Here is an 8236-nt window from a genome sequence, read left to right as displayed (position 1 = left end):
TGTCACCTCAGAAACAGCGGGCAGATACATGGTGGCTGGACTCCAAGAGGCCTAGGGTCTGCCAGAGGGACAACAGGTGAGGAAAACAGGCCTCCCGGTGGATGAGCGAATCCTCAGAGGAGAATGGGCGCAGACCCGGAGGGCCGTGAAAGTTATTACTGTCTTGGTCGCATAAGAAAGGGGGTAACTAGCGGTTTCTAGGTTGAAAAACGGAGGTGGGCTGGAGGTTCCCCCCTCCAACCGCGGAGCACGCAGCCGCTCAGCAGGCCGCCACACAGTGGTCCCCCACCTCCGCAGCTGCGGGGCCTGAACTCGCCAATAGTAGGTTCCTCCTGCACGCGCGGTTTCACCCTCCCTCCAGGGCTCCCGTTGCATTTCACTCCCTGCCTAAGGTCGCCCGCCGGTGACGGCAGAGGAGTAAGAACCGCAGCTCCCGAGGACAGAATCCGCTCCAAGGCACCCTGACCGGCGTTCACCCCCACCCCAGCTGCGGCCCGCCGCCCTGGTCCCCATGGCGCTGCACGATCTTCCCTTCCAACATCGAGGGCGCTGCAAGGCCGCCCTGTCCGTGCCACTCATTCATATTAGTGACTCCTGCCCCCATGCTTTCCTCAGGTGAGTTCCGACTGCTCTGCCCGAAACAGTTTCGTCCCACACTCTTACGGCAACTTCATCCCAAATTCCCTTCCGTTCTGGGCAAATATTGTCCTTTACCCGGCAGTGGGGTCGCTCCAGAGCTTCCAAACCAGCTTCCTCGGGGCGCTGTGCAGGACCGGGCCCCTTGGTGGCCACGCCCCCTGGGCGCAGGGAGGGCGGGACATGCAAATGAACGGCCCTCGCGACCAAGGAAATGGGCGACAAAGATCGAAAGTCAATAAGTCAAGCAGACAAAATGTCTCAAAAGAGGGTATGTAATGTTTACATCAGAAAACGAGTGAAATGTTTACGGAAGGTGAGGTTTCTCACCGTGACCTTAAGGTGAGTGCAAGAAGGGAGGACCTGGGAGGGGCCATACCCCTCCTGTCGTTTTTGGGTGTTTTGACTAGAAAGAGCGGTAGTGTGTGTTCTTATTAATTTAGTATTTGTATCTGTTCTGGTAAATATTAAAGACATTTTTTGGAAGTAGGAGTTGGTAATGGGAGCTTGCTCTATCTTTTGCACTCATAGACCTGGTATGGTAGTATTTCCAGGAACGATAGTGCGCTTCATCTCATAAATACTAATGAAGACAGAGTTGTTCGTGCCTTCATTAACGTCGAGTTTTTGTGGTTGCGTATGACTTTATAACAGTATGGCTAGAAAGAAAAGACAGGCATGCTAGCAATTTAGAAGACATAGGTCTACCGTTTCGATTAAATTTTCCAAGATGAGGTGGCTGAGGCACAGCAATCCCAGCTCTTTTGAAGGAAGATTGTTTGAGCCCGGGAGTTCAAGATCAGCGTGAGCAAATATGGCAAGACTGAGTTTTCTGAGACAGCACGATTCTGGCTCACTCAATGCATCCTTGGACTCCTGGGTTCATCCACATCAGCCCCTGGAATAGCAGGCGCGTGCCATAACAATGGGCAAGTGTGAAGTTTTTTGTTTTCATATGTATATATGGTTTTTTTGTTTTTGTTTTTGTTTTTTGTAGGGGTGTTTCCCCCGCGTTACCCAGGCTAGTCTCAAACTCCTGGGATCTGGGCTCAGGGATCAAGCGATCCTCGCACCCAACCCCAAAGTGCTGGGATTACAGGTATGAGCCACTGCACCTAGCACTCTACAAAAAAAAAAAAAAGAAGAAGTTTTTAATTAGCTGGGTGTGGTGGCTCATGCCTTTAGTCCCAGCTACCTAAGAAGCTGAGGTGGGAGGATTGTTGCATGAACTCAAGAGGTCAAGGAGCCATGATTGTGCCACTGCACTCCAGCCTGGATGAGAGAGCAAGACCCTGTCTCAAAAAATAACAAATAAAGATAAAAAGGAGGCCGAGCATGGTGGCTCACGCCTGTAATCCCAGCACTTTGGGAGGCCAAGTTGGGAGGATCGCCTGAGGTCAGGCGTTTGAGACCAGCCTGGCCAACGTGGTGAAACCCTGTCTCTACTAAAAATACAAAAATTAGCTGGGCGTGGTGGTGGGCGCTTCTAATCTCAGCAAAGACGAATCATTTGAACCCGGGGGGGTGGGCGGGGTGTGGAGGTTGCAGTGATCCAAGATCCCGCGACTGCACTCTAGCCTGGGCAACAGAGTGAGACTCTGTCTCAATAAAAAAATAAAAATAGCAGCCTAGCCAACATGGTGAAACCCCATCTGTACTAAAAATACAAAAATTAGCTGGGTTTGGTGGCGGGCGCCTGTAATCCCAGCTACTCGGGAGGCTGAGGTGGGAGAATTGCTTGAACCTGGGAGGCGGAGATTTCAGTGAGCTGAGATCGAGCCACTGCACTCCAGCCTGGGTGACAGAGAGACCTTGTCTCAAAAAAATAAATAAGGAAAGTCCAGGTGCAGTGGCTCACGCCTGTAATGCCAGCACTTTGGGAGGCAGAGGTGGGCAGATACCCTGAGGTCAGGAATTCGAGACCAGCCTGGCCAACATGTTGAAACCCTGTCTCTACTGAAAATACAACAATTAGCAGGGGCGTGGTGGTGCACGCCTGTAATCACAGTTAAACCGGAGGCTGAGGCAGGAGAATCACTTGAACCCTGGAAGCAGAGGTTGCACTGAGCAGAGATCCACCACTGCACTCCAGCCAGGGCGACAAAGGGAGACTCCGCCTCAAAAAATAAAAGTAAAAAAAATAAAAAATAAAAGGTAAAAAGGCAAGTTTCGTATTAAAACTGAGAGCATGAGGGCCAGAGCCGTACTGGAGTCATCAGTTATCTGGAGCACCGTTGTTCTGGTTGTGACTGCATTGTTGAACCCGCACACCTAGTGGATGAAGCAAGATTACACTATCTTCTGCTCCTAAAACCCACTTATTATTTTGTTCTCAGCTAGTGGATGTGTCAGGTATTACATAATAAGCACAGATATTACCCTTGATCTTGGGTAGAAGCAATAAATTGCATTTTTGATGAAAAATCTTTAGTCTTTCTATAGGTAAAATAAAATTTCATTTGCAAAACTTATTTACTCCTGAGGGCTTGAGGATGAGGACACAGCCATTGATTGGTAAAGGTGTGGTGTTTTTGCGTCTTTCTTCTACTGTTGGTGCAGGTGGGCTTATATCATGCTTGGATACATTATGACAAGATTAAAGGAAGATGGAGAAATGAGTTGCTCTTTGAGGAAAGAACAGTCAGGGAAATCTAACTGCATAGTTCTTTTTCAAAATAAAAGCTGCATAGCAGCCTCACCTCATCTGTTATAAACCAGGACAGGACAGGCATGGTGGCTCAAGCCTGTAATCCTAGCATTTTGGGAGGCTGAGGTGGATAGATCACTTGAGCCCAGGAGTTCGAAACCAGCCTGGACAGTGGCAAAACCCTGTCTCTAGAAAGAAATACAAAAACTTAGCCAGGTATGATGTATGCCTGTCGTCCCAGCTATTTGGGAGGCTGAGGTAGGAGGATCACTTGAGCCTAGGGAGGTCAAGGCTGCAGTGAGCCATTATAGCTCCACTGAACTCCAGCCTGGGTGATAGAGGCAGACCTTGTCTCAAAAATAAATAAATAATAAAACCAGGACAAGGGAGTTGTATACCCTGGTACCCCCAAAAGAGATGTTGAAATGCGAAGTATGCAGTACTTGTTCCCCCTTTGTGGGCTAAGCAAGCATGAGCTTTACTTGCCTGTTGGAACTTTTGGCCCTCCAGGGTGAAACCGTAGACACAGGAGCAGCTTAGGGACAAGAGAGAGCCATGGAAATAATGGATAAAGTAAGCAAGAATGTGATCTCTTTAGCATATAAATGCTCCACACCACGGTTTATTTCAGGGCTGGAAGAGCCTTAAGGAGTCTGGGTGGGGCAGCGCTTGTCCATCACAGAAACAAGAATATCCCTTTCTGATAAATTTCAGCATCTACAGCCCTTGGTAATGCCATCATGAAGTGATTCCTGGCCCAGCTCAGTGGCTCAGGCCTGTAATGCCAGCACTTTGGGAGACAGAGGCGGCTGCATCACCTGAGATCAGGAGTTCAAGACTAGCCTGGCCAACATGGTGAAATCATGTCTCTACTGAAAATACAAAAATTAGCGGGGCATGGTGATGCATGCCTGTAGTCCTAGCTACTCGAGAGGCTGAGGCAGGAGAATCGCTTGAACCCTGGAGGCAGAGGTTGCAATGAGCCGAGATTGCACCACTGTAGCCCAGCCTGGGCTACAGAGTGAGACTTCATCTCAAAAAAGGGAAAAAAAACAAAAAGAAAGAAAAGAAGTGATTCCTGAGCCCTTTCGTGCTTTCACTTCAGCTTGTCTGATAATAACTAGCATCTGCTTTCTGTATATTAGATATCTTTCAAGTGTCCAGAGCTTATAAAACAGCAAGAGCAGAAATCCCACACACTGTGGGGAGGTAGAATGGAAGGAGGGCAGGCATTGGCCTTGGAATCAGAAGATGGACTTGAACATGCTAACTTCTATACGTGGCTAAGGGCAGATCACCTAACCTCTTTAACCTTACTTTTCATCTTAAAATGGAATTTAAAAAAAAAATTTGCCTCAGCAAGGGTTATTTGAAGATGAAATGTGCCAGTACCATGTTAGCTGAATCAAATAATCAGAGCGCAACAATGGGAGCCCACAATAAAGTGTGAAATTTCATGGTGCTGAGCCTGACGTTCAGGGCTGCCCAAAGGTGAAATCTGTGCCTGCCTGCTAAATGGTGACAATAATCTCTCACCCAGACGGGGCAGCTACACAGCCTGGACTTGCAGGGGCCTCCATTTTGTTTCTTCTCCCACTTTATCTTCCTTTCTCACAAATTTCTTCACATTGCAATATTTATTTATTTATTTATTTATTTATTTATTTATTTATTTTGAGACGGAGTCTTGCTCTGTCGCCCAGGCTGGAGTCCAGTGACAGGATCTCGGCTCATTGCAAGCTCCACCTCCCAGGTTCACGCCATTCTCCTGCCTCAGCCTCCCGAGTAGCTGAGACTACAGGCGCCCGCCACCACGCCCAGCTAATTTTTTTGCATTTTTAGTAGAGACGGAATTTCACCGTGTCAGTCAGCATGGTCTGGATCTCCTGACCTCGTGATCTGCCCACCTCGGCCTCCCAAAGTGCTGGAATTACAGATGTGAGCCACCGCGCCCGGCCTTTTTTTTTTTTTTTCTTTTTTTTTATTTTTTTTTTTTTTGAGACAGAGTCTCACTCTGTCGCCCAGGCTGGAGTGCAGTGGCATGATCTCGGCTCACTGCAACCTCCACCTCCCAGATGCAAACGAATCACTTGCCTTAGTCTCTCAAGTAGCTGGGATTACAGGCGCGCGCCACCACGCCTGGCTAATTTTTGTATTTTTAGTTGAGACGGGATTTCGCCATGTTTCCAGGCTGGTCTCAAACTCCTGATCTCAGGTGATCCGCCCACCTTGGGCTTCCCAAAGTGCTGGAATTACAGGAGTGAGCCACTGCACCCAGCCTGCAAATATTCTTTTAATAAAGTCCTTATCTTTGTAAGCTTCTTCAGTACTTGAAATTACGCCTGCCTGGGTGCCATGGCTCATACCTGTAATCCTAGTACATTGGGAAGCCAAGGCAGGAGGATCACTTGAGCTCAGGAGTTTCGAGACCAGCCTGGGCAACATGGTGAAAGCCTGTCTCTACTGCATACACCTGTGCATGTGTGAATGCCTGTGGCACACTCCTGTGGTCCCAGCTACTGAGGAGGCTGAGGTGGGAGGATCAATGGAGCCTGGGAAGTCATGATCACGCTACTGCTCTACAGCCTGGGTAAGAGTGAGACCCTGTCCCCCCAAAAAAATAAATAAATAAAAATGTAAAAAATGAAATTACATCTGACATAAATAAACCCATGAATTGCACAGGCATTATATGTGACATTGGGCCTAGGGCTTAAAACGTGTGGCCTTTCAGGATTCTAGGAGGAGTTTGGTGAACAAAGTCCATCATCTGGGAACATGAAAGAATAAAGAATGCTCATATAAATGGAGGCATAAGCCATGTTCATATACTGAAAGTTCTAATGCTGGAAAGATGTCAGTTCTCCTCAAATTAACCTACAGATTCAGTGTAGCCCCAAGCAAAACTGCAAGTGTTTACAGAAATTGATGAGCCAGATTTAAAGTTTATATATAAACAAAATGCCAAGATAAATCAACACATACTTGAATATGGAAAGACAGGAATAGGGAGATGACTTACTCTAGCAAATATAAAGACTTCTCATGAAACTAAGTAATGAAGACAGAGGAGTACTGGTGCAAAGATGTGACAGAGTACGGAAACCAGAAGCAGAACCATGAACAAATGGACATTTTGTTGAATAACAAAGGCAGATCTGTTTGCAGTTCATAAGCATGATGACTGGGTTTTCACACTCATGTGTGGGATGTGCCTTTCTCAAACCTGGTAAGGTCTGCCTGTTACCAGTCTGACGTGAGAAAAAAATAAAATAACAAAGAACTTCAGAGCAGTGTGGAAGATAAACTTCAATAAATGGCGTTGGAAAAGTATGGTTTGTGATATTGTGAGATACACATTTGGTCTTCTTCCCATTTCCTGGCATACAACTCCTAAAATCCTTAGACTCTCCAAAGTGATATATTTTTGTGTGCTAATGAGTTGACTGATGGCTGGCAGCCACTAGGTAGCTTCAGAAGGGGGCTGGTTACTAGAAAGACAAAGGAAGGATTAGAAGGGTGGGATTTTTGGCTCTGCCCCCCAACCTCCAGGGAGGGGAGAGGGGCTGAAGGCTAAGTTGATCAATGGCCAGTGGTTTAATCAATCATGCCTATGTAGTGAAGCCTCCATAAAAACCCAAAAGGACAGGGTTCAGATGAGCTTGTGGACAGCTGAACACATGGCGGTTCCTGGAGGGTGGAACACCTGGGAGGAGCTTGGGGAGGACCAGAAAGCTCCGCCCCCTTCCCCCATATCTCACCCTCTGCATCTTTTCATCTAGTGTTCTTTGGTATCCTTTCTAATATGCTCTATAATAAACTAGCAACCATAAGTAAGTGTTTCCCCGAGTTCTGTGAGCCACTCAAGCAAATTAACTGAACCTAAGGAGGAGGTCCCGGGAACTCTAATTCATAGCTGGTTGATCAGAAGCACAAGTGAAACAGGCTGGGACTTGCAACTGGCCTCCAAAGTTGGGGGCAGGGGCAGTCTTGGGGACTGAGTCCTCAACCTGTGGGACCTGATGCCATCTCCAGGTTGAGCGTGTGAGAACTGAATTAGATGAGAGCACACCTGCTGGTGTCAGCTGCAGAATTGACTGTTCGCTTGGTGTGTGGGGGGAACCCCATACATTTGGTCACAGAAGTCTTCTGTGTTGATTGTTGAGTGAGAGAACAGAAAAAAACACAAACCCTTTGCGTTCCCCCCACCATATCTTCAAACAAATGAAGTAGGATGCCTGCCTCACGGCTTGCACAAAAGTCAATTCCAGTTGAATTATATATCTATGAAGCTTTTATTATTTATTTATTTATTATTTATTTATTTTGAGACAGAGTCTTGCTCTGTCACCCAGGCTGGAGTTCAGTGGTACAATCTCAGCTCACTGCAACCTCTGCCTCCTGGGTTCAAGCGATTCTCCTGCCTCAGCCTCCCATGTAGCTGGAATCACCGGTGCGCACTATCATGCTCAGCTAATTTTTATATTTTTAGTAGAAACAACAGGGTTTTGCCATGTTGGCAAGGCTGGTCTGGAACTCCTGGCCTCAAGCAATCCACCCTCCTCAGCCTGCCAAAGTGTTAGGATTACAGGTGGGAGCCACCTCACCCAGCCACCATGAAGCTTTTTTTTTTTTTTTTTGAGTTGGAGTCTCGCTCTGTCATCCAGGCTGGCCTGCAGTGGCATGATCTCGTCTCAATGCAACCTCCGTCTCCTGGGCTCAAGCGATTCTCCTGCCTCGGCCTTCTGAGTAGCTGGGACTACAGGCATGCGCCACCATGCCCAGCTAACTTTTTGTATTTTTAGTAGAGACAGGGCTTAGCCATGCTGGCCAGGCTGGTCTTGAACTCCTGACCTCAAGTGATCCACCCACCTCGGCCTCCCAAAGTGCTGGGATTAGAGGCGTGAGCCACCACACTGGCCCACTATGAAGCTTTCATAAGGCATCATACGA

The 8236-nt window shown here is 47.6% G+C and overlaps 1 non-coding gene across 1 annotated transcript; it reads left to right on the top strand.

Annotated features, from left to right (window-relative positions):
• The first annotated feature begins 6439 nt into the window (after window positions 1-6439).
• On the top strand, window positions 6440-6540 carry LOC112605500. Its single transcript, XR_003115485.1, has one exon. It is a non-coding gene; the product is annotated as a small nucleolar RNA U13 (small nucleolar RNA).
• The last annotated feature ends 1696 nt before the right edge of the window (window positions 6541-8236 follow it).

The sequence above is a fragment of the Theropithecus gelada genome, chromosome 13 (assembly GCF_003255815.1).
Source record: "Theropithecus gelada isolate Dixy chromosome 13, Tgel_1.0, whole genome shotgun sequence".
NCBI classification, from domain to species: domain Eukaryota; kingdom Metazoa; phylum Chordata; class Mammalia; order Primates; family Cercopithecidae; genus Theropithecus; species Theropithecus gelada.
Note: the sequence above shows the minus strand (reverse complement) of the source record. Positions and strands in the feature narration are given on the sequence as shown.